Consider the following 26,526-nt stretch of genomic DNA (forward strand, 5'->3'; position numbering starts at 1 on the left):
GCTATTTATTTTTGAATCTCTGTAAAAAGGAAATTTTGTACAAAAATAACGTAGTTTATGTTTTTAGAAATTGTTTTAAGCACTTTGCCACATTTTCTAATTTTTTGGACTTATCAATAACAAATCGTCGCTTGTGTGCTATCTTGTGACACGTCCTATCATTTTACAGCAGACGCGTCACAATATAGCATACAAGCGGCGAAATGGTAAACAAAACTATTTTAGATGAAATTTTGGCTAAATACTCAAATTTCACTATTCCTGAATACCATCCACCAAACAAAATGTAATATCTCTTATTCTACCAATTCTACTTTTGGTGGATTTATCGTATAGTTGTGACTATTTTTTTATTTATATTGAAGGATGTACTTCGTTTGAAGATATTTTAGCAAATTAAATTCAATTATCGGTAAAATTGGGATGGTTGAACCGTAAATTCCTATAGTAAAAAGTTTGCAAAATTTCACGAATTTGAGCTCACAATTTTTTACTGTCTTAAATACTTTGTGTCAAGGGATAATATTTAAATCTTAAACAACTGCTTACTTTTTCAATTACTTTCCTGTACAGTACTGCCCAGGTTCGCATAAATGTCCCATATGCAAAAACAGCAAGCTGAGAAAAACGCATTTGAAGTTTGTCCCAATCATAAGGCTACGTGTTAAGTTTTCACGAAAAAACTGGATTTCCTCCTGATTTCTAGAACAAAGTACTGGATGTTATAGGCTCTTTTGAAAGAGCACACAATTTTGAACCAAACTGCATCAATAACTCGAAATCGATGAAAATGCATATGGGACATTTATGCGATCAGGGGCAGAGTACTACTCTTAAATAACACAATTTTGCGTTAATTTTAGGCAGATTTTTGTGTACCGCGAAAGTGCCGTGAAATTTCAATGTTTTGAAATTGGCATGCCGCGTAATTTCATTTATTTCGCCGTGAAAAATCACTAGCCCTAGTCATTGGTTCACACAAAATGGCTTCTTTGGTGATAGGGAAGGCCCTCACAAAAATAATAAGTAAAATCCATTTCCGGGTTTGGTGGAGAATTGCTTACATGGGACATTTATGCGATCAGGGACAGTACATTAATTTATAAATTTTCGATTTCTTTTCATTCTTTGCGTTTTAAAAATACTTCATGAAATAAAAGCACCCTTGAAAAAAAAAAATTGAAAAGCTGAGAAAATTTCCAATTCATTTTTCTCTGAAACTTAAAAGTTCGAACATTTTTTTTCTTATAAACAGCCGCACAAAGAATTCGAATCGAATAAAATGTTTTTTTTTTCTGAAAATTAGTTTTAAAATCATGCTTTGAGTTATGCTTCTCATGGGGGTATGATTTTTTTTAACTGTTGTTTTTTTTATAAATATAGAAAGTGCACTTTAAAAAACCGAAAACCATTTTTCAAAGTTAAATTATGTATTATATAATATCCGAAATAATTGAATGAAAATTATCAGATAAAAAAATTAAGCTTTTAAAAAACCAAATGAATTTTAGCCCTCTTAAACACATATTTTTCATACTAAACTTTGCAACCCTGTCGGCTGACATAATGAATATGTGCAGATTTGCCATAATGGGGATGTTTATGTACACGTTAAGATATTTTGTGCTCTGAAATGGGGCGATTTCGGATTCACAATTTCGATCAAACGAAACGATACTAGCAGCCGATTTTAATGTGGTCACCGCACACCACCTATCGATGATACTTTGGATGAGAGGGGTTGTTTGACTGGCATTGACCTTATTTTTTTTCGAGATTTCGAAGAGTCGATAGTTGATTTGTACATTTCCTTGACACGTTCTTCAACGAGAAATCGAAACTTTTCCATTTGGAGGAAAATCTCGAAGTTACCACTCCAAACTCAATTAATGGAATCAATATCATCGTGGAAAACTTTCAAAACAAAGGCATCCCATCGTACATTCCCTCTCAGAGAAGGACAAAGTATTCCGTTAACTCAGTTTACCTTCCAATCAGGATGACTGTCCTGTTAAAATACCGCTACCGATGACGACGTCGGTTACGACAACGTTGGTGAAAGATAAAGCAATTAGTCTCTCCTCAAATTAAAAAGTAAACATTTGCTTTGTCTCCATCTTATTCTAGGCGGGCTTACTTGGGCTTTTGCCACAGACATGGAGACATGAAATATTAAATTGAAAAAAAAAATCGACTGCGTTTGAACTGACGAAGCAGACATTTTTGAAATGATTTTTTTTTTTTGCTGCAAAAAAGATCAATCTTTTTATCCATGACAGTAAGCCTACCGGGAAAGTTTGAAGAGTTCCAGCAGTCACTGCCAGATGGGGGGAAAACTTTTTTATCCAGCCATTGATCTCATTAAGAGAAACTTTCAGCCCAAAACGGATTCTGCAAATGTAGGTGACTGCCATGGGTACGAATCCAGGTCGGGATCAGTAAAGCGAAACGTTGGATGGTTTTCAGCAGATTGTGCAATGGGTGGATATTGCTAGTAAAGATAATTTTTATTTTAAATTTTCAATATTTGACCTTGATTTGAAAATGAATCATAAAAATCCGTTGAATCACATTTATTGGAAAACTTTTCCGTTTTTTTTTCCTGGTCGACTAAACTTCATAAAAATTTCCTTTTTATGGGAGTTGCTCCTGCCAAAAATGGCGAAACATAAGTCAGGGAAATATACGAACATAAAAGCAAAGCAAGGCACATTGCTGCGTCGCCATAATCGAACCACGAAAAGAACTGGGAAAAGTTTCCGGTTTTAGTTATGGCGTGCAGCTTCCTCGTGAGATGAGCAGCACTTCGTTCAATACCGTGGGAAGTAAATTTTATAATAAAGCACCCCGCAGGGTAAAACTGCTGGAAAAAGAGGTAAAATCCTTTGCCTTACTACTTTTGGATTATGCAGCATGATTGGAAAGTTGAAAAAAATACTAATTTTTCAGGGATCATTAAGACATTAAAAAAAATTAGGATAAAATAAATTTACCGGAAAATTTCAAATGTCAAATTGTTCATCAATTATATTTTCAATTTAATCGTGAATCAAATGGAAAAGCTATGAGATTTTGTTTTATTTTTTGCTTTATTACACATTCCTCACCTGCTGCTTGCTTTTACGACTTTACACTTGGTTGAATTCCAGTTCCCTCCCCCTCCTCAACAATGTTGGTTGAAAAATGAAAAACTTCCCGCTCGGGGCGTCACGTCAAAGCAATAATTCTTGCTTCACTGGAGAATCAATCACCTCGACAGAACAACACCAGCTGCTGACCACCAGCCCCACCAACTTCGAAAGCTCCAGCAGACATGACGGCAAACAATAAGTAACACGCTGTCAAGTGCAGATACTTCCTTTCTACAACACGGTGATCAACGGAAAGCATTGTTGTCCCATTGTGTTTGCGAAACAATGCTGGACTCCTCAGTTTATTTTTTCAGTAACTGTTCAGTTCTGAATAATTTATCTGGCGATCACTTAAAACAATACCTTGTGAGGCAAACAATTCCTGAACCCGAAGAAAATTGATCATCACTATAAAATATTCTGTATTAAATTCAATTTTACAAATTTCAGCACCAAAAGGAATCAGCATGTGACGGTTGTTGCCTTCTTGAAGCCACTGAAAGAATTTTGGATCTAAATCAAATATGCTTCAAAATTTGTATAATTTTGTGGCACAGTCATTGACGTTCTAGTTGGCAATCATTGACTAATGACGATTTCCATAACTTTACAAGGAATGGGAAAATCGTTACCAAAAGGAATCAGCATGTGTTTTTTTTTATTAAAAATGTTATTGATAACAATAATTTACGAAAAGCTGAGAAAATTCTTTATAATTTGCTTTTTTTTAAAAGAAAAATGAAATTTAATTGTGTTACAGAATTAGCCATTGTTTTTTGATCTCTGGTCCGATTGTCATCATTAAAAACATAAACATTCGTGGAATTTTTGATAGTTACCTAAAAATGGCTTTAATTTGAAAACAGTTTATCTAAATTTCAATAAAATACTTTTTGATTGCAATTTTTTGCAACTTTACTATTTAGCTTGTACGGAAATGTTCTGAAAAAATGGCATTTAAAAATATCAACTTTGTTTTTTATCACATTCTAGTGACAAAAAGTGTTATTTTTTTATTTCGTTTATATCATACACAAAAAATAATCTGGATTTTTCTATTTTTACACTATGAACATTTTGTATGGACAGTAGGCTGCCCAGAATATGGGACTTTTCCTCAAAACCTCGCTCCACAAGCTGAATATTGTTTTTTTCGGCTATTTTAGGACTCTGGGTCAAATATGAGCAAAATCGGTCAACATTTACCCATTGATACTCGAAGGTGAAGTTTGTATGGGAAAAATCGAAAAAATGTATGGAAAACCCATTTTTCTTATAGTTTGGTCTGCACGGCCCGAGCATGGGTAAATAACAAGGGAAATGCGTAATAATACCTTTCTCTGGTATCAATACCAAATTTTGGTATTCCTGGACCCTTTAAAATTTGTCTTGAGGATTATGCAAGAGCAAAATGTGGTATCATACCAATTTAAGGTATTGTTTTGATATTGCAAAATTGCAGAATTTGTCAATGGTCGAACACCACATATTGGTATTCTTTTGGTATTACAGTGTTTTATCAAATTCCTCTGAAACTATGGGAAAATTTTGACCAATTTTGACAAAATAATTAATTTTGCACTAAAATGATGTCTCAAAGCGAATGCTTTCATTGAAAACCGGAAATTTCAAACTTGATTTTAAACATTTTTGATATACCCCCTACAGAAATGACTTGAAATTGTGGAAAATTTTCTAAGTCAGGATGGCACATTTTGGTATTATTTTGGTATTAAAGTGTTTTATCAAATTCTTCTGAAACTATGGGAAAATTTTGACCAATTTTGACAAAATAATTAATTTTGCACTAAAATGATGTCTCAAAGCGAATGCTTTCATTGAAAACCGGAAATTTCAAACTTGATTTTAAACATTTTTGATATACCCCCTACAGAAATGACTTGAAATTGTGGAAAATTTTCTAAGTCAGGATGGCACATTTTGGTATTATTTTGGTATTAAAGTGTTTTATCAAATTCTTCTGAAACTATGGGAAAATTTTGACCAATTTTGACAAAATAATTAATTTTGCACTAAAATGATGTCTCAAAGCGAATGCTTTCATTGAAAACCGGAAATTTCGAACTTGATTTTAAAAATTTTTGATATACCCCCTACAGAAATGACTTGAAATTGTGGAAAATTTTCTAAGTCAGGATGGCACATTTTGGTATTATTTTGGTATTGAAAGGTTTGATCAATTTTCTCTGAAACTTTGGGATTTTTATTTACCAATTTGGACAAGATAATAAATTTTGCGCTAAAATGACTTGAAAAAACCAAATACTTTGAAAAACGAGTCAATCGAAAGATTATTGAATTTTGGTGAATTTCAATCCAGTTTTATTTTAATAACACTTATTTTTCAATCTTGTTATTTTTCAGAATCTTCAAGAACTTCATGCACAGGCCGTTCATCAATGACAAATGCATTCGGTGTGGTGAAGAATATCACTAAGAACAACATGGAATCATCAGGTGAGTAGATTTGGCTGTTGCATATGGATCATTTCCGTTTTTTCACTAACTGCAACTGCTGCACTAATAATGGTATGAAAATACCAAATTTTGGTATTACTTGTGCAAATATCAGCGACCAAAATGTGATCTTGGTTGCCCAGTAATAGATGGTAAAATACCATCAAATCATACCAAAATCATGTATGTGCAAGACCACAGGAATACCAAAATCTGATTTTAAAGGGCGCGGGAATACCTAAAAATAAAACCGTGGTAATACCATGTTCAGGTATTCGAGCAATGTTCAAAAATCCAGAAGACCTCAACTTGGTATTGAAATGGTTTTATGTTGTGGTATTATTTTACCTTTGGAATATCATGGTTTGGTATTGTTGTGCCCTTCCACATACTAGACTTTGGTATGATTTCATGGTATTTTACCATCTATTACTGGGCAACCAAGGGCACATTTTGGTCGCTGTTATTTGCCCAAGTAATACCAAAATTTGGTATTCCCGTGTTATTTACCCCTGCTCGGGGGTGCGCTACTTCCATCCAAATATTCCCAAACGCGAGATTCTTATTGAAAATTTTATGCTCTAAACATTGTAGAACACATTAAAGCTGTAAAACTTGATCCTGAAAAGTTATTAGCGATTTAAAAAAGTCATTTTTGTATGAAAAACATTTTTCACCAACTTTAGGCTCGGGTATAAATGGGTTAATCTCAACCAATTTCGCTCCAAATTTGCACAAATGCCTAAAATAACCCAAAAAACAATATTTTGCTAGTGGAGCAGGGGGTCATTTTTTTCTGGGCACCCTAATGGACAGCTATAAAATATGTTCAATAGATTAACGCTCTATTATTTAATCTTAGATTAGTCGATATACAAATCAGCATCTTGAGATTGAATTTCTGATCGATCTTTGGCAAATTTAAAGATTATAATTAGGACTTTTCAGAAAAAAATAGTTACACTCTAAAAATTAAAAAAAATCCTTAATAAACTTTTATTTACTCAAAGTGAGATTCCCAAAGTACGTGTTTTGTAATTTTACTAAAAAATGATGTGTTCTATGAGAATTAAGGAGACATCTTTCGAGACTATGGAGATATGATGGAGTCTTGTTCTTGTTCTGAAGATATATTTATTTGGAAACCCGAGCATGGGTAAATAACAAGGGAAATGCGTAATAATACCTTTCTCTGGTATCAATACCAAATTTTGGTATTCCTGGACCCTTTAAAATTTGTCTTGAGGATTATGCAAGAGCAAAATGTGGTATCATACCAATTTAAGGTATTGTTTTGATATTGCAAAATTGCAGAATTTGTCAATAATCGAACACCACCTTTTGGTATTCTTTTTTTTATCAAATTCCTCTGAAACTATGGGAAAATTTTGATCAATTTTGATAAAATAATTAATTTTACGCTAAAATGATGTCTCAAAGCGAATGCTTTCATTGAAAACCGGAAATTTCAAACTTGATTTTAAACATTTTTGATATACTCCCTAGAAATGACTTGAAATTGTGGAAATTTTTCTAAGTCAGGATGCAACAATTTGGTATTATTTTGGTATTGAAGTGTTTCATCAAATTCCTCTGAAACTAAGGGATTTTTTTTATAAATTTTGACGAGATAAATAATTAGGCGCTAAAATGACTTAAAACTCAAAAATGTCAAAGCTTATTTACAATTTTTTTTTAACGTACCCACTAAGATTTTTTTTTCCTGGGCTTTGTCATAATGAGTGTCATAGGTTTGATGCTTGTTTGGCAAAGAGTATGATTTGATTCGATGTGGAATTAAAATCGAAGTGTTCAGTATATTGCTGAAGCTTCAATTTTTACACATGGACACCACTTCATGCTGCGAGAACCCACTTTGGCGCAGTCTCAGGGCTTAATCGATGGCCGGTAAGCTGTCATCGAGACAAGGAGGTTCTCCGATAGTGGAAATATCACATTTGTACAATGAACCGCTACATATGTGATTTTTCCCTATCTTAATGTGGGTGTCAGGTTAGGATGCGGGTTTTTTAAAATTTAGTTTTTGTAGAATTTAGGATTTTTACTATAAATATAAACTTTTTATACTTTGCATTTAGTTATTTAGGGAAAAAATTAGGAATAGTGAATTTAGTAACTCTATCAGAATCCGTGATTTTCATTCAAGTAGCATAAAAACCATTCTGATTCAATCTGATCAATCAATAGTGAAATGATATCGGACTTAATTCATTGATCTGTTGAACTAACGGTTGTCGGATTATGATTGTATCGACCATTGTTGCGGATCGAGGATCTACTGGAATTCTGACGATCAAATGGTCGTCGTTTTCCTTATTTCAATTCATGACTTGTAAAACTATTTTTTTGTTTTGTTTTTTAAAAGAAGCCAGACAGGTTTTAGAAGAAAAGTTCTAGATTGTTTGGCTATTAATTAAAATGTCGGGGATTTGAGATAAGAGTAGCTTTCGGATAGCTTGCTTTAAATCTTGTATTCAATTCAAGTTAGGTAGTTATCCGCAAATGAATATTTGGACTTATATGAATAATTGAACATTTTGGACTTATAAATAACACACAACTGTGCATTTATTCTAGAGTCAGATCCATACAGCGTCAGTGTTTATTTGGTCGAAGTGTACTAATTCATTGGCAGATCTGATTCTAGTTGTAATGTATGACAAGACTACTTACGGACGTGACAGGACGAGGGCCCAGTTTAGAGGTTTCAACATCAACGATGTGCGGCTGGATCACCCTCCAAAAAAAAAAAAAAAAAAAAAATGTACCCACTATGATTTTTTTTAAATCGTTGAAATTTCTCTAAGTCGGGATAATCAAATACTTTGACTAACTAGTCAATAGAAAGATTATTGAATTTTGGTGAATTTCAATCCAGTTTTATTTTAATAACACTTATTTTTCAATCTTGTTATTTTTCAGAAGCTTCAAGAACTTCAAGCACAGGCCGTTCATCAATGACAAATGCATTCGATGTGGTGAAGAATATCACTAAAAACAACATGGAATCATCAGGTGAGTAGATTTGGCTGTTTCATATGGATCTTTTCCGTTTTTTCACTAACTGCAGCTATTGCACTAAAAATGGTATGAAAATACCAAATTTGGGTATTTCTTGTGCAAATACCAGCGACCGAAATGTGCTCTTGGTTGCCCAGTAATAGATGGTAAAATACCATCAAATCATACCAAAATCATGTATGTGGAAGACCACAGGAATACCAAAATCTGATTTTCCAAGGGCGCGGGAATACCTAAAAATAAAACCATGGCAATACCAAGTTTTGGTATTCAAGCAATGTTCAAAAATCCAGAAGACCTCAACTAGGTATTGAAATGGTTTTATTTTGTGGTATTATTTTACCTTTGGAATAACATGGTTTAGTATTGTTGTGGTCTTCCACATACAAGACCATGGTATGATTTCATGGTATTTTACCATCTTTTACTGGGCAACCAAGGGCACATTTTGGTCCCTGTTATTTGCCCAAGTAATACCAAAATTTGGTATTCCCGTGTTATTTACCCCTGCTCGGGAAAACATAATTTAAGAAAAATATTAAAACTGTGGTCAAATGTTTTTTAACAGCTGAATCAAATTTGCAAACGAAAGAACAGAATATTTTCAAAAGTTCGCCGTTTTGGAGTTAAAGTCATTTTTAGGTAAGGCTGATGCAAATATTTTTTAAAGTTTTTGTCCGTCGGGTCTGGCTGAGGTCGAGGGCGGGAGGCAAAAAAATAAATTAAAATTTAAATAACAAGCCAAAGCCTCAAAAATTTAATGAAAAAAGTGTTTTAAATTGCATTTTACAGATGTTGTTCAGTTGAGTTGTTTTGCAATCATTAGTTTTCACAATTTAAGATTTGACGAAAACAAAAATTTAAGCGAAATTTTTTTTTTGCTATACTGATCATCGAAAATTTTCAAAAATCAAAAAGATTAGTTAAATTTCTATTGAAATTTTGAAGTTTTTTGAAAAAAAAAATCCCCTTGATTTTTTACCAGCCTAATAATTTTCGAAAATTTCAACATTTTTCGTTTTTAAATTACTTTAAAAATGAAAACAATCCCTGGAACAAATATATTTAAAGAACTGAGTTTTCCTACAATTTGAAAAGTGGACATTTAGATTTTGCGATACAGTCTCACAAAGATCACGATTCGATGAAAATGAGTTTTTATAAGTTTCACCTAATTACACTGTAATTTTCAACTGAATTTATATCGAAAACTATTTATTTGATTTTTAATTATATGGAATGAAACTTTTCTGATCTTTTTAACAGAAATATTTTTTGTAATTTTAAGATTTGGTCTACAACATAAAATGAGGAAAAAAATGTTGTTGTAGACCTTTTCAAATGTAATGCTTAATTTTAAAATTTTCAAATACTGTTAATATTTTTTTAAAGTTTCGTTATTTATCATTAGAAATCGAATAAGGTGACTCTTAAAGTGTTACATACATGTATATCGGCAAAAAAGAAGAGGTTACATTCAATTTTTACACTCCAACTACTAACAAAACAATTTAGCAATCTCAAGTTAGCAGTTTCAAAAAACGAGTGCCACGATATCTCAACACTGTCTTGACTAAATCGGCTCAAAATTTTGGTGAAGACTCGTTTAATCAATTCCGTGTGCATGACGAAGCCCAATTTTCAAAAAGTTTATTTTAGAAAAAGATAAAAGTCTTTTTGTGTTTTTCATATAAAAAACCGTTAGTTTTTGATTTTTGTATTTTTTTATAAAGCAAATTTTTAAAATTGGGCTTCGTCATGCACACGGGATACATCTTGAGAGTCTTTACCTCAAATTTCAGCCAATTTGGTCCATCCTATCTCGAGATATCGTGGCACCCGTAAATCAACTCGGGGTTTAGAGAAAAAAGCCAACAAAGCTTACCATTTAATATTACACCCTTTTGAAATGTTAGTCTTGATTTTAAAATTTGAAAGTATTGTTTTCGTAAATATTGTATTTCACGAATGTTTCATATTTTAACGTTGAAAATCGGACCATTAGTTGCTGAGATATCGACATTAGAATATGGTGGGTTGTTTGGGTGAGACCTAGAAAACATCAAGTTTCCTGTTCATAAATCTTTGCATGGCAATATCTCAGCAACTAAGGGTCGCATCAACAATGTTCTAGAAAGCAAAATATAAAGAATTTTCTCAGCTCTTAAATTATTTTTTTTTTCAACAGTGAGCAAACATGGTTACTGATTATTGAAAATGATTAGCTACGACTTTAATCAAAAAAGTTAACTAAAAATGGCTATAACTTTAAAACAGTGCACTTTATCAAAATTTCACAAAAGTACTTTTTGATTGCATATTGGATTTTACATCGAAAAAAACAAATATCAACCAATATTTCGATTTTTTTTAAATCAGTATTGATTCATAAATCATAACCCGGTCAAAGATTTGTTGCATCTGACCGATTCTTCGGCTCCTTTTCAAAAAAATTCCAAGTTTTTTTCAGCGTTTTGGCTGTAGTGGCAAAATAAAAGAAGAAACCCCCCAATGTTATAACATATTTGGAAAGATAATTGATTTTCCTAAAAAAAAATATCATGCAGAATTAACCATATAGTACCTGTGCTTCTCCTGAAATAAAAAAGTAGCGTGACGGGACAACATCGTAAAACTGGACTTTTAAAAGGCACACTACAAAAATCGCTACAGTTTTGCCAGTTTGATTTAAAAAAACTTTTGCTCTTCTACACATTATCACAAATTAAAAAACGAATCTCTTGCTCCTTGAACTGATAGAATTGGTTGAAATTTGAGTTTTTGCCAGCCATTTCTTTTCGTGACGGGACAACGAAAGGAGCAGATTTATGAAAAAACTCCTCTTCCGTTCAATGGCTTGCAGACCACATTTGGTCAATATTCTTGGCTTTTAAGGTAAGAAAACGCATTTAAAGCACATTGCAATTATTGCATTATAATAAAAATGATTTTTTTCGTATTAAAAATCACATTGAAAATTGAAAAATGTGACATTTTGGTGTAGCTTCGCTAAGAATCGGTCATCTATGGAAATTTCTGAAAACTTGGCATTTGATGTCCCCTAAAACATATAAGAAAAAAAAATGTGTTTTTTTGCAAATCAAGTTTTAGTGACAAAAAGTGAAATGAAAAACCACAAAATTTCTTTTTTACCCTGTATATTTTGTTTTCAGTGTAGTCCTAATCCATACCTACAACTTTGCCTAAGACACCAAATCGATCAACAATAAGCAGATTTCACACGTTCTCATCTCCTTTTGGTATGACCAGCACGCAAAATTGTATAGAGAATTGTTTGGACAGTATAATTAAGCAAGATGACTTATTTTTACAATGTAATTATAAAAAAGTTGATTTACGAAAACAGAGAGAGTAGCTCTAGTAATCATAACATAAGAAAGGACTTTAAATCTCAATATAATATTGAAAATCAAACAAATGCATTTTTTTATAAATGTCCTGCGCGTCACCAAAGCACAACAACGACACCATACGAACTTGACGGAAGCACTCGTAATGTGATTTTCTAGCACTCTGCACTTGTTGAAGCTGGCCGACTGACGTGCTGTCTCCCAGCTCCGTTCCGTGTGATGTGTTTGGCTGTGTGTTCCCTTGAGCACGGTGATGTGACAGCTCCGTGAAACATGATGATTTATAGTATGTTTGCTTGTGTGTTGAAATTTGTTTGTGATTGTTGTTGAGGTTGGTCTTTAAATATTCTGATCAAAGGAAATTGTATTTTTAAAACTTATTAACTGTTGGATTTTTATTATTATAATCCTTCTTTTAGTGACCTTTTGATGTGAAGCTTGAGGATTTTTTTTCACGATTTGTATTTCAATTTCTCGTTGATTGAAACTATACCCCGATGTTCGATGTTCGCTCTCAGGTTTCATTAACATCTACTTTGCATAATCCCTTATCGACGAAACACGCCGGCTGAGCTTAAAGCTTCTGGAACAACAACCCGGGATCACGATAACCAATTTGGGGCCAAACCGGGATGACAGCAATTTGCAATTCATCCCGTGTGGGTATGGGTCAAAAATTAGGTCAACCAATGAATATGGTTTCGGGAATTAGGCTGGTTTTGCATGCATGGGATTTGATGGGGATATTCCCACTGTCACGATATTCTTTCCCAAAAAAAACTGTTTTTGAAATTCTTTTGAAAAGTTTTAATTTTGATATTGATAGTCAAAAGCATTAGGTATCTAAAAATAAAAACAATATTTTTCGGACATCCCAACTGCCAAAGTTCCAAAAACTGAGTGCAACGAGTGTGTCTGACGGCTGGAATCGATTTCGTATAATTGATTCTCACCAATGGACCGGTCAAGGGATTAATTATTATGCTGTCAAAAATTTAATTCCAATGTGATAATGGAAAAATACTTGTTCTACTGATAGATGGTCGATTGTTAACGAAATTGTTGTGGGAAGTAAAAGTTGGAGTTTTTTGCCTTCCTCATCTCACCTAAGTTCGTGCACCGAAAAATATTCACACGATTATCTCTAGACTGGCTAAACCAATTTAGACCATTTTGGTCTCATTCGATCCGTCTTGGGGTCCCATAAGACCCTAGTTATTATTATGAAGTTTAGAAAAGTACTTCAAAAGTTATGCTAAAAAAACGATTTCGAATAAAGTCCGGCAGACTGTAAAAAGGGTGGTTTTTCTTTAAAAAAAATTCTAAACATTTTTAGAAAGATATTTAAAAGACCTTTCCAACGAGCCCTAAACGTTGAAGATCTGATCACCCTATCAAAAGTTATAACCACTTAAGTGTTATTCATAAACTTTTTAGAGACCGGATCTCATATTTTTTGATGAAAACATTGTCTGATTCTACCATGCGACATATCGTTGGATGGGTAATCAAAAGATCTTTCCAAAGAGTCCAAAAGATTGAAAATCTGACAACCCTATTAAAAGTTATAAGTACTTTAGTGTTTTATACACTTTTTAAGCCCGGATCTCTGATATTTTGATAAAAATAAGTGTTATTGATACTCTTTTTTGAGGCTCTGTAGTGTATTAACTTAATAAATGTGAGGAAGTCAACACCCACCTTAAGGTGGATTTAGCAACGTTTTGTTTTGCATTTGTTTTTTTGTGATGATATTTTTTGTAATTTTGTGTAATTTTTACGATTGTTACGATATAACTAAGCAATGCTTTTTTTTTCTTCCATAGGTAAGACAATTGTAAAACACATAAAATCTTCAATTATTCAGCTCTATTAAACCCAAACGTAAGTATTTAAAGCATTTAACAAAAATAATCATATCTTTAAAAAGTACTGTTTAGTAAACAATTTTCTTTTGATAATGAATTAATCAACACTGAAAAGGTAAACAAACCTAACAAAGTCTATTACAAATCCGGAACAATTCCAGAGTTTTTTTTTATAAGGTACTATAAACATATAAAAGACAATAGCTCATAGGAGCAATTCTCTTCGAAATCGGCCGATTTCGGCCATTTTTAATTTTTGTATTTTTTTATTTGGCTCAAACTTTGTGGGGGCCTTCCCTATGATCAAAGAAGCTATTTTGTGTCATTGGTTCACCCATACAAGTCTCCATACAATTTTGGCAGCTGTCCATACAAAAATGGTTCGTAAATATTCAAACAGCTGTAACTTTTGAGTGGATTCTCTTATCAATTTGGTGTCTTCAGCAAAGTTGTAGGTATTGAGGACTGTTGAGAAAAAAAAATGAATCAAGACTTACATTTCAAAAGGAACAAACATTGAATATTACGCCCTTTTAAAATGTAAGTCTTGATTTAAAAAAAAATGAAAATATTTTTTTCGAAAAGATCAAAAAAATTTACGAATGTTTCATGTTTAAACATCGAAAATCGGACCATTAGTTGCTGAGATATCGACATTAGAAAATAGTGGGTTTTTGGGCAAGATTTAGAAAACTTCAATTTTCCTGTTTCTTTTTGTTTAAGCCGCTGCAACAGGATCAATCAGTTACAAACTGTTATTTCTGGTCACGCTGTTGATGTTTACATTGGGAACGAGCAGGATGCACTAATCGCGTACAGTTCGAAATAATCCCAAAATACCTATGTTAAATTCTTCTGTCCATAAAACACAGATAATTATCATTATGCAATAAGTATTGTACGCGAATCGCTTCTAAAAGGAACTAAATGGTCTAAAACATGATGAGAGGGCTAATGGGGTAAAATGGGCTATTTCAAACAATTCCAAAATATCAAGATTTAATTTACCTGAACATCTTACACATTAAAAAGTAATTCATTTATCACCATATTTTGCAAATTGTTTCTAATTCAAATCAAATTATATGAGATATTTAAAAAAGGGGACATGGGGCAAAATAGGTAGTTTCAAATAGTTCCAAAATTATATCTTTCAACTCTCGTGGCCATTTTATACAATTACCAGTGATTAGTTTATTAAAATTGTATGCAAAACACTTATAAACAAATTAAATTAGGAAAAATAGGAAAAAATGGCCCATGGGGTAAAACGGGTTACTATAAGTGATCCTAAATTAGCATTTTATGATTCTTGTGCCGATTTTGCACGCATAGCAGAAATAAGTTTACGAAATTCCTACGCTAAATGCTGTAAAAAGGAGTAAAATTAGCTAAAATCGTCAAAAAGGGCCCGTAGGGCGAAATGGGTCACACCAAATGGTTCCAAAATATCACCATTCGATTCCCCTGCTAATTTTACATTAAAATAAGTATAAAGATATCCTATAAATGTTAATATGGTTAACTAGTAGAGTGAAAATACAGAAAATTCCAATTATTTGGACAAATGGGGCAAAATGGACCCTTTCCCGTCATTTCCGGTGGGTTTGCTATGCGCCAATCGATTCCTGAGATTTTTTTACATAAGAAAAACTATTTTTCAGAAGAAAAAAACAGCGGCTTCAATTTAATGGGATTAGAGGTGGGTTTCCGCCCACTGTGCGCTGTATCTCAGTAACCAGATGTCCAATCTTCAATGTCTCTTAGACAATTTTATAGCAAATTTTCTGAACTTTTCAAAAAAAATATTTTCAGAAATGGTCACTCATGGTCACTATTTTTAAAAATCGAAAATCTGCAAATATTTCGCTAAAATCAAACATTCGGTGGCTATATCTTGAAAAACGGAGCCCTTTTTCAAAAAATCTGTAAAGTGCTTTTCGAGTTCAATTCAATTAGTTTTTATTAGTAAATAATCAATTCACAATTTTGTAATTCTTATAACCTAATAGAGTTTTGGAGTTCCTTTCAACTATGATTTGAACTATAATTCATTTTGATGTAATTGGATATTCTAACAATGGATTTGGCAAGAGAAGGGAAAATTAAAAAAAAAAAACCTTCTAGATTTACTAAGGAAAAGGATAGAAATAGAAAAGCTTAAAACTAAATCACAGTATTTTTTGTCCATTGACGTCGAAAAACTTCGCTGCACAAGTCAGCTTATCCGCTGTAGATGTACTTCATCATCAGCTCACTGAGAGCTTGGAATTGTTCTGCCTTGTTCCGGCAGGCACGGAAGCGCTTGAGCATCTCTCCAGCAAGAGCGAAAAACTCGGGAAGCGTGAAGAGGTCATCTCCGGTGACGTCTGCTTGTCCCGGTGAAGTACCACTCCCAGAAGCGGCTACTCTAGCGTACGAACCTCCCCAACCGGGAGGGAACGCTGGGTTGGTCGATGGAACCGCTCCGCCGCCAGCTGCTGCAGCGTTCGAGCTCGATGTCTTTGGAGGTTGGCGGGACGCTGGCGCTTTCTTCTTCTTGTCCTGCTCCTCGAGGTACTTTTTCCGCGCGGCACAGCCACGGAAATTCGCCGTGTGGTTTCCACCACAGTTCGCACACTTGACGCGCGCTTTGTGCTGCTGGGCGTTTTCCCCCAGCTGGTCTTTCCGCGGAAGATTGCACCTTTCGGTGAAGTGGGTCTCACCGCACTTTACACACCGGGGTGGAAGATTGCAATTTCTGGAACCGTGTCCGAATTTCTGACAGCGGTGGCATTGAGCTGCGTCGGCCGGATTCTTCGTATAGAATCGCCACGTCACAAAGAAGCCGTCCAGTGCTTTGATCCGCCGTAGGTCCTGGATTTTGACGGACCCGCGATCGAAGTACAGGAGGTACAAGGTGTACGTACCTGTCACCGTAGTCGATTTTGAGAGCACCTTTATCTCTCGAGCCTTTACCTTGACGCCCGTCAGGTGTTCTTCCAGGTCGGAGATCGGGCGGTCCGGATATCCCTGAAGGACGATCTTCACTGGGACCTTCTCTGCAGGATCAAATGTGAAGAATTTGAAGTTTCGCAACTTCAACTTCTTCACCACCAAGTCGAAATGCAGCTTCTTGTGGGTAATCACTTGCACAGAAGTTTTGCTGATTTTGAGACAATATTGGAGTCCCTCAAGCAACTCGTCAACATCGTCAGCCAACGTATCCAAAACAAAAATTGGAGGTGGACGTCGTTCCTTCGGAGAGTTACACTTTTTCTGCTTTCCTTGCTTGCGCGCAAGTTCATCATCGTCATCGTCGTCGCCAGCACTGCTGCTGTCACTGGCGGTGTTGTTTTCTTCTCCACTCAGCATCTCAAATTCGTTGCTGGTGGGAACGTTGGAAGTGGTTGTTGTCGTAGTGCTGGTGGACTGCTGCTGCTGCTGCTGCTGGCCGGAAGTGCTTCCGGATGCCCGGGTCGATTGTCTCGTCCGTACTGGGGACTCACGTGGACGGTATGACACGTGTAAAAACGATGGATCGGTGACGTCACCGGGCACGCTCCCGTGCGCGATGGCGGTCGATGCGGCGTTGGTGTGTTTACCTTTCTGCACTCTGCCGGTAGATGAACTTCGCGGGTTTTTCGAGGCCGCACTCGAACTGCCACGGCCACGGCTGGCCCTTGGCATGCTGGAGCAGCAAACTCGCGGGTAAACACGGTTAATTACGGCGAAAAAATCGAAAAGTTTGAGGAGCTCCGAACAGTTGACTGTTGCTGGCTGGTGTTGCCAGTCCCGATGACGTGCTTTTCGAGTTAAAATTCAATTTTATTTAAAAATTTTAGGTCAAATTTTATTTTATGATGAAATTTCGATTTAAAAAAAATTATAACTCGGCGGCAGATTTTTTGACCATACTTCTCTATGGTTCAAAAGTTGCGGATATTAGTCCTCTAAAACATATAAAAATATCTCGAAAATCAAAAAATATGTATTTTGGGAAATTGAGTTTTTGTGAAAAAAAAGTTAATAAAAAAATTTGCAAAAATGTTTTCCTTGTACCTATTTTTTCTCAGCAGTCCTCAACAATACCTACAACTTTGCTCAAGACATCAAATTGATCAGAAAATTCACTCAAAAGTTACAGCTGTTTGAATATTTACGTAACATTTTTGTATGGACAGCTGCCAAAATTGTATAGAGACTTGTATGGGTGAACCAATGACACAAAATAGCTTATTTGGTCATAGGGAAGGCCCCCACAAAGTTTAAGCCAAATCAAAAATAAAAATAAAATCAATTTCCGCTTTTTGTAGAGAATTGCTCATAGGTCCTTTAAAAAAAACTCTTGAATTTTGTTATAAGCAAAAATCGGTGTAATATTTGTGTTATCTAAATAACGAAAATTGTAAATAAAAAGTATGAAAGCTATTCTCAAAACATAAAACTGCCGTAAGGATAGACGTCTCCAACTTCTATCACCGTACCATCCGGTGTCAGCTCAAACAACTCTTCTGTCAGCAATAAAGCTGACGGATTGCTTCCTAACATATTGAATTCCTTCTTTTTTCGTGAGAGGGAAAATCCTTGCCCTTCCAGGAACAAAAAAAAACGCACAAACCCACCAAAGTCCTCGACTCGACAAGCCTTGACAAGACTGATTTATTTCCGCTTCGTGAGCACTAGTGGCAAAACAACATCCGTTTGAGCGAGCCCAAGATCAACAACAACACCAGCCACGACGAAACAAGACGAACCGGGAAATGTAGGTTATGTTTGGTGTCAAGTCAACCGTGAAACAACTTTAAGGAAATCGTTTGAATTCGAGCCCGGGAAACTGGAGTAGAAAAAGCATGAGCAGCTTCCCCGCAAGACGCAAAGTGAAACCGAAATTCTGCCCCGCAATTCTTGGCGAGCGAAAGTTTCGCAGCGGAAACTTTGCTCATAATGGGAAGCTACCGGGCGGAATTTTGAGAATGAAATCGAGACGGGAAGGTACGCCCGAAAATACGCAAAACTTTTCTTCCAACTTTGTTGATGAAAATATATTGGTTGGAGCTTGGAGTTCAAGAGTGGAGTGTTTTTGACCTCGGTGTTGTTGTGGGTGGGGGCGTAAGGGATGTGATTCACCTGGAAAGTTTGCCACAATCAGAGTCAGTACCTTACAGTATGATGAAATTCATCACAGATAATAGGGATTTACAGAGGAGATCAGCACTGAGTGAAGTTTTTGAATGGATTTTTCCTGATTGCGGTGATCTTTTTCACATTTTTTCCAACTAAGACGGTTTTGGTGAACTTCACATTTCTTCAATTTGCGTGAAAATTGGTTTTTAGCGGGGTAATTCTCTACCAACTCACACGACATCGGGAAAAGTTGCCCCGACCCCTCTTCGATTTGCGTGAAACTGTGTCCTAAGGGGTAACTTTTGTCCCTGATCACGAATCCAAGGTCCGTTTTTTGATATCTCGTGACGGAGGGGCGGTACGACCCCTCCCTTTTTTGAACATGCGAAAAAAGAGGTGTTTTTCAATAATTTGCTGCCTGAAATGGTGATGAGATAGAAATTTGGTGTCAAAGGGCTTTTATGTAAAATTAGACGCCCAATTTGATGGCGTACTCAGAATTCAGAAAAAAACGTATTTTTCATCGAAAAAAACACTAAAAAAGTTTTAAAAATTCTCCCATTTTCCGTTACTCGACTTAAAAAAAATTTGGAACATGTCATTTTATGGGAAATTTAATGTACTTTTTGAATCTACATTAACCTAGAAGGGTCATTTTTTTCATTTAGAACAAAATTTTTCATTTTAGAATTTCGTGTTTTTTCTAACAAAAATTTTGATATATAGACATAAGTGGGTTTGCTTATACACATCACGAGTTATCACGATTGTACGAAAAAAAGTTTTGAAAAAGTTACTTTTTGCGTTTCTCTTTGTTTCGTCGTCCGTGTCTGCCGCGGGTGACCATGAACGGCCATGATCAACGACGACCAACATTTTCAAAACCTTTTTTCGTAAAATCGCGATAACTCGTGATGTTTATAAGCAAACCCCTTATGTCTATATATCAAAATTTTTGTTATTGTCTTCTCTACAACTTTGTAGAACATTATTACACTCTAAAAAATAACCCTGCAAAGTTAGAAAAAACACGAAATTCTAAAATGAAAAATTTTGTTCTAAATGAAAAAATGACCCTTCTGGGTCAATGTAGATTCAAAAAGTACAATAAATTTCCCATAAAATGACATGTTCCAAAAATTTTTACTGTCGAGTAACGGAAAATGGGAGAATTTTTAAAACTTTTTTAGTGTTTTTTTCGATGAAAAATACGTTTTTTTCGGAATTCTGAGTACGCCATCAAATTGGGCGTCTAATTTTACATAAAAGTCCCTTTGACACCAAATTTCTATCTCATCACCGTTTCAGGCAGCAAATTATTGAAAAACACCTCTTTTTTCGCATGTTCAAAAAAGGGAGGGGTCGTACCGCCCCTCCGTCACGAGATATCAAAAAACGGACCTCGGATTCGTGATCAGGGACAAAAGTTACCCCTTAGGACAAAATTTCACGCAAATCGAAAAGGGGTCGGGGCAACTGCTGTGTGAGTTGGCGGAGAATTACCCAATAGTATTTGATTAAAAAAAATTGAAATCCTATCTATGTCATCCCAGTTTAAGATACTTTCATTTGTGCATAAAGCCACTGTTTTACACCGGTGGTGCCCATGACCTTGCGGGTTAAATGGGGCACATTTTTTTATTCTTTGTCCTCTATCTTAACCTATACCCTAACTGGCTCAATCGGCCTTGCTATCACGGAGCCGTACGTCTATTTAAAGATCCGTGATCTATTGTTCTTCGTCTTTAAATGTGGCAAATTATTGATTAAAATACTCAACGTTATTCCAAGAAAAAAAAACATCCTGGTATCAGTTGAGGAACTTTCAACGAAATCGGCCGATTTCGACCATTTTTATTTTTTGTATTTTTTGATTTGGCTTAAACTTTGTGAGGACCTTCCCTATTACCAAAGAAGCTATTTTGTGTCATTGGTTCACCCGTACAAGTCTTCATACAATTTTGCCTGCTGTCCATACAAAAATGATACGTACATATTCAAACAGCTGTAACTTTTGAGTGAATTTTCTGATCAATTTGGTGTCTTCGGAAAAGTTGTAGGTATTGTTGAGGACTATTGAGAAAAAAATAGGTACACGGAAAAAAAATTGCAGATTTTTTAATCAACTTTTTTTTCACAAAAACTCAATTTCTCAAAATACATATTTTTTTATTTTCGAGATTTTTTGATATGTTTTAGGGGACAAAAAACCACAACTTTTGAGCCATAGAGAAACATGGCCAAAAAATCTGCCGCCGAGTTATAAATTTTTGAAAAAATAGTGATTTTTGGAAAAAATCGAAATTTTATACAAAAACAAATTTGACGTAATTGTTTTATGTAAAATTGAATTTCAAATCGAAAAGTACTTTACATAATTTTTGATGAAGGGCTCTGTTTCCAAGATATGTTTGATTTTAGCGAAATATTTGCAGTTTTTCTATTTCTTTAATGAGTGACCATTTCTAAAAATATTTTTTTTGAAAAGTTCAGAAAATCAAAAAAAAAAAAAAAGGACTCAACTTTTGGTACCATAACATGTATAGGTCATCGCTGAAATTTTCAAGTTATCGCAGTTTTAGTGAAAAAAGTCGATTTTTTCCCGTTTTCGTCATTTTCCCATTTTTGCGCGTGGCGCGTCAAAAAACCCAGTTTTTATTTTCAAAAAAATGTATCTCAGAGTAATGAAAACATTTTGTAAAATTTTCCGAGGAATCAGGTAAACATATTGGTCCTGAGACCTTCAAAGCAGCATTTTAAGTTTTCATACGACCTTTTCAAATGTTAAACTTGACTTTGGAAACTTCTTACTATTTTTCCCAAATAGGCAAACTAATCACCTTTCTTTTGCGTCTAATACAACTAAAATTTGATAAAATGGAGCGGAAATATGATTTTTTGAAAAAAGTCGATTTGCGAAAATCGACGAAAATTGCCATTTTTTGGACCACCCTAACACGGCGTAGGTCACCTTAATGGCCAAACACGGAGAACTTCTTTTTTCGAATCATGCTGTTTTCGTGAGGAATTGCTGTATATTTAAAAAAATCGACGGTTTTGTTCGAACGCGAATCAATTCAACACGGAACGTCGGATTGAGGTGCTCTTTGTTGCGTTGGGTTCGTATAAGTCCAAGGAAGGTTCTTACGATAAAAAGTTACAACTTTGGCCACTCTGGAACCGATTTCGGAAAATCTGCAGATTGTATGGGAAAAGTTATCAAATTTAGATCACAGGAGGCTGAAGAAACAATAAAGTTAAAAACGTCAACAAACAAAAAAAAAGCAGAACGAAGTTTGTCGGGTAAGGCTTGTTTTCTATAAAATTTTCTAAGAGACATTGAAGATTGGACCTCTGGTTGCTGAGATATAGCGGCATAAAGAAAAAGAAACAGAAAAATTGATGGTTTCTTAGTCTCATCCAAACAACCCACCATTTTCTAATGTCGGTATCTCCGCAACTAATGGTCCGGTTTTCAATGTTAAAACATGAAACATTTGTGTAATATTTTGAAATTTTTTAGGTCAAGACAAACATTTTAAAAGGGCCAAACATTGCATATTACGGACGATATTTTGGCGACTGAGTCTGATGGTTAGGGCGCGGACTTGGCAATCTGGATGTGACTCTCGCCAGAGTGTTGTTATTTTTTGGGGTGTGGATGATCTCTTTTTTTCTTCCGTACATGCTTTTTGTGTACACGTTTTCTCATACAATATTACATGCTTTTGCTCACAAAGGTGATGTGCATACTTTTGCATGCGATTTTACACAGATTTGTTTTTTTTTGTGATCGGTAACGATCTCTATATGGGTCAAAAATAAACGAGATTTCCCCTCAATCTCGCTCATCTCTACGTCCTCGGATAGGTTTCTCGTGCTCGTGTGGCATACCATTGGGGGATTGCCCAAGCAACATTTTTTTCCAAGAGTTCTACAAGAGCTCATCAAGATAGCTACAGCATAGCAGTTTGGACCGCGGTAGGATAAAACTCTCTTCAAGTACTCTTCCAAACTCCTGAAGAAGTTTTGAAGAGAATTTTATCCTACCGCGGTCCAAACTGCTATGCTGTAGCTATCTTGAAGAGCTCTTGTAGAACTCCTGGAAAAAAATGTTACTTGGGTGATCTGGGGAATGAAAGGGGGCAACTGTTCGAATAATTCGTCAATACTGTCACGCTCAAACAATAGCTCTACGGAAGAAGATTGTTCGGCAGGCTGTAAAACAGAAAACCTGAGCAGCAAAACAGAAAACCTGAGAACAGGCCATACTACAATAGATACGCAAGTATCGCAGTGGTCCGTGTCTGTTCACAGTAAAAAAAAATCGTACTCGAAGTTGTTTTGAATATTTTTGCTCATTCTGACCACGAGAACCCCTAAGTCCGTGAAGTTTGTTAGAGAAAAATCGTCAAAATATATGGAAACAATAGTTGTCCGATTCTTACCTACCTGAAGATGTAGCATCTTCATTGAATTTAAACATTTTTCCCGAAAACACCACATTTTGTATGATTTTTGGCCGCGCTTTCAAAAATGACCAGTTTTTGTTTTTTCATTATAGAATTACCTTTAAAATGAGTTAATCATACAAAGACAATTAAAAGAATAATTAAACTAAATAAAAAACATCATATTAAATAAAACATTCAAATTATTATGTTTCAAGAAGTGAAATGACTAATTTGTGAAAAATAACTCTATATTTCAAAGAACTCCAGAACCACTATCTATTTCGAACAACCGTGCGTTTCCATCAGTACAAAGCTCCTTGAAGCATTTCATGCAGGCGCTTGGTATTTTAAAATATCTGCAAAGCTTTTCTAACGGTGAAATATTTCCCTCTTTCTTATGAAAGCTCAATTGCGAAAACTGGTGAGCTTGTGCTACAAGTGCGCTTTTATCCTGAAATCCTCGAATATTTCTATAAAACTTCCGTTTTTCGAACTGAATCCCTGCTCTTGTTGAGCATGCGTCATTTTTCTCCCTTCCAAAAGCTCCACCCTTCGGAAAGCTCTCCTGCTCCACGTGCGCAGCCGAACGCTTTGTTTACATTGTGTTCACGGGTGCGTTAGTGTGCGTTTGTTTTAACCGGAATTTCCTCCCCTCTTCCTCCGGACCAACGGAATGTGTGAAATGATGAATGAATCGGAAAAGTCGGTCCCCGCGTGTGTGAAAATGGAAGAAACACGCAGAAACATTGCTTATCGCGGCGAACTTTGGACTCAGTGTTCGCTGAGCTTTCGCGCGGTTTGGACGCCTGTTTTGCAGTTCGGTTCCGTTCTCGGTGGCGGTGATTCGGCGTGACCTTACCTTACTCTTGGATAACTTTTTGGGGTGTGTGTGTTACTACCGGTGTTTTAACGGTGTTTTGCTAGTGAAACCTTTTCAACGAAAGCCTAAATCGCACCGGTGTGTAAGTGTGTTTTCCAGCCTCTCCCGTCTTCTCTATTGTTGTAAATTGATTCGTGACACGCGACGCACAAAAACCGTCAAACGAAAAAGGTGGATTAGTGAATGTGTCGTGATTTTTATCGCGAAGCTTTGTTCAGCGGCGGGGACGGGTTACGGAGAACAAAAAGACCAACATCGAGTTCTGAACGCCGAAAAGCACTCTGCCGGCTGTGGAAAGTGAACTTTTTCGAGTGGAATTAATTGACTTTAGCTTTTATTGTGGACGGCGCTTTACTACCTTTGTGATCCCCACAAAGGGAAGTGGATTTTCGTGGAAGATTGTGTTGATTACGTTTTTACTAGGATTTTAAATTAAAATTACTCACATCAGTGGCTTACAAGTGGTATTATTGACAGGTTATTTTTTTGAATGCTCACAGGGTTAATAAAATCATTTTATTTTAATCCACCAAGGCTTGAAAAAAAAAAACAAAAAACATTGTTGGACAATTCAACAATCTTTTTTTGCTGTAATTGGAATTTATTTAATTTTTAAAAGTAGAACTAAACATATATTCCTTGTGTCATAGAAATTGAACGAATAAAGCATTGTTTTGATCTTTAAACATTTTTGTTGAAAAAAAAATTTGATTCTATTGAAATCATTATCCTATTTTTCAAATTTCCATTGATTGTCATAAAATCAGAGTCATACCATGAAAAACCATTAAAAAATAATTATTTAACTAAAAATAACTTTTGGGATCACACATAGGAAAAAAAATGTAACACACTAATGGGAAAAAAAATTCATGAACATTCCAATATTTTGTTGACAAATAAAATTCCTTAATGATCAATACATTCCGAGTTTCGAATGTTTCACTTATTGACATTAAAACATGGTTGAGGAGAAAAACACAGTTTTCGAATTTGTTTTGATTGTTCTGTATTTTTAGTAGTGCCAGCTTAGACTTTTTTTCAATCATGCTGTATCATGCTTGATTTCATAAGATCAATTTAATGTTAATTTAACAAAATGATTGATTCGTCAATATTGCTTGTTAAAAAAGATGCTTTTAAGAAGCATTATAATGTTGTTTATACATGTTTTCTAGTTTTTTAAAGATCTCTTTCGTAGCTTAAAACAAAAAAAAAAACATTTCAGTATTCACAGCCAAAGACGCCGTAAACAAAATAAAATAAACAGAAAACTAAAAAACAAAAAAACTAAAAAACTAAAAAACTAAAAAACTAAAAAACTAAAAAACTAAAAAACTAAAAAACTAAAAAACTAAAAAACTAAAAAACTAAAAAACTAAAAAACTAAAAAACTAAAAAACTAAAAAACTAAAAAACTAAAAAACTAAAAAACTAAAAAACTAAAAAACTAAAAAACTAAAAAACTAAAAAAACTTTAAAACTTTAAAACTTTAAAACTATAAAACTTTAAAACTTTAAAACTTTAAAACTTTAAAACTTTAAAACTTTAAAACTTTAAAACTTTAAAACTTTAAAACTTTAAAACTTTAAAACTTTAAAACTTTAAAACTTTAAAACTTTAAAACTTTAAAACTTTAAAACTTTAAAACTTTAAAACTTTAAAACTTTAAAACTTTAAACTTTAAAACTTTAAAACTTTAAAACTTTAAAACTTTAAACTTTAAAACTTTAAACTTTAAAACTTTAAAACTTTAAAACTTTAAAACTTTAAAACTTTAAAACTTTAAAACTTTAAAACTTTAAACTTTAAAACTTTAAAACTTTAAAACTTTAAAACTTTAAAACTTTAAAACTTTAAAACTTTAAAACTTTAAAACTTTAAAACTTTAAACTTTAAACTTTAAAACTTTAAAACTTTAAAACTTTAAAACTTTAAAACTTTAAAACTTTAAAACTTTAAAACTTTAAACTTTAAAACTTTAAAACTTTAAAACTTTAAAACTTTAAACTTTAAAACTTTAAAACTTTAAAACTTTAAAACTTTTAAACTTTAAAACTTTAAACTTTAAAACTTTAAACTTTAAAACTTTAAAACTTTAAAACTTTAAAACTTTAAACTTTAAAACTTTAAAACTTTAAAACTTTAAAACTTTAAAACTTTAAAACTTTAAAACTTTAAAACTTTAAAACTTT

General features: G+C 34.2%; 1 protein-coding gene across 10 annotated transcripts in view; it reads left to right on the forward strand.

Moving 5' to 3' along the window:
• LOC6052037 (GTPase-activating Rap/Ran-GAP domain-like protein 3) overlaps positions 1 to 26,526 on the forward strand; it is a 333,316-nt gene that overhangs the window by 156,754 nt on the left and 150,036 nt on the right. The window contains exon 1 of one of the 10 annotated variants that reach the window (XM_038264589.1): positions 24,225 to 24,412. The exons of 7 other annotated variants lie outside the window; for them this stretch is intronic. The gene's annotated coding sequence lies outside the window, so the exon portion shown is untranslated. Of the gene's footprint in view, positions 1 to 24,224; positions 24,413 to 26,526 lie in introns of those variants that run through there. 2 more of the 10 variants (XM_038264590.1, XM_038264592.1) reach the window with 2 other exon arrangements.

Source organism: Culex quinquefasciatus, chromosome 3 (genome assembly GCF_015732765.1).
Source record: "Culex quinquefasciatus strain JHB chromosome 3, VPISU_Cqui_1.0_pri_paternal, whole genome shotgun sequence".
In the NCBI taxonomy this organism is placed as follows: domain Eukaryota; kingdom Metazoa; phylum Arthropoda; class Insecta; order Diptera; family Culicidae; genus Culex; species Culex quinquefasciatus.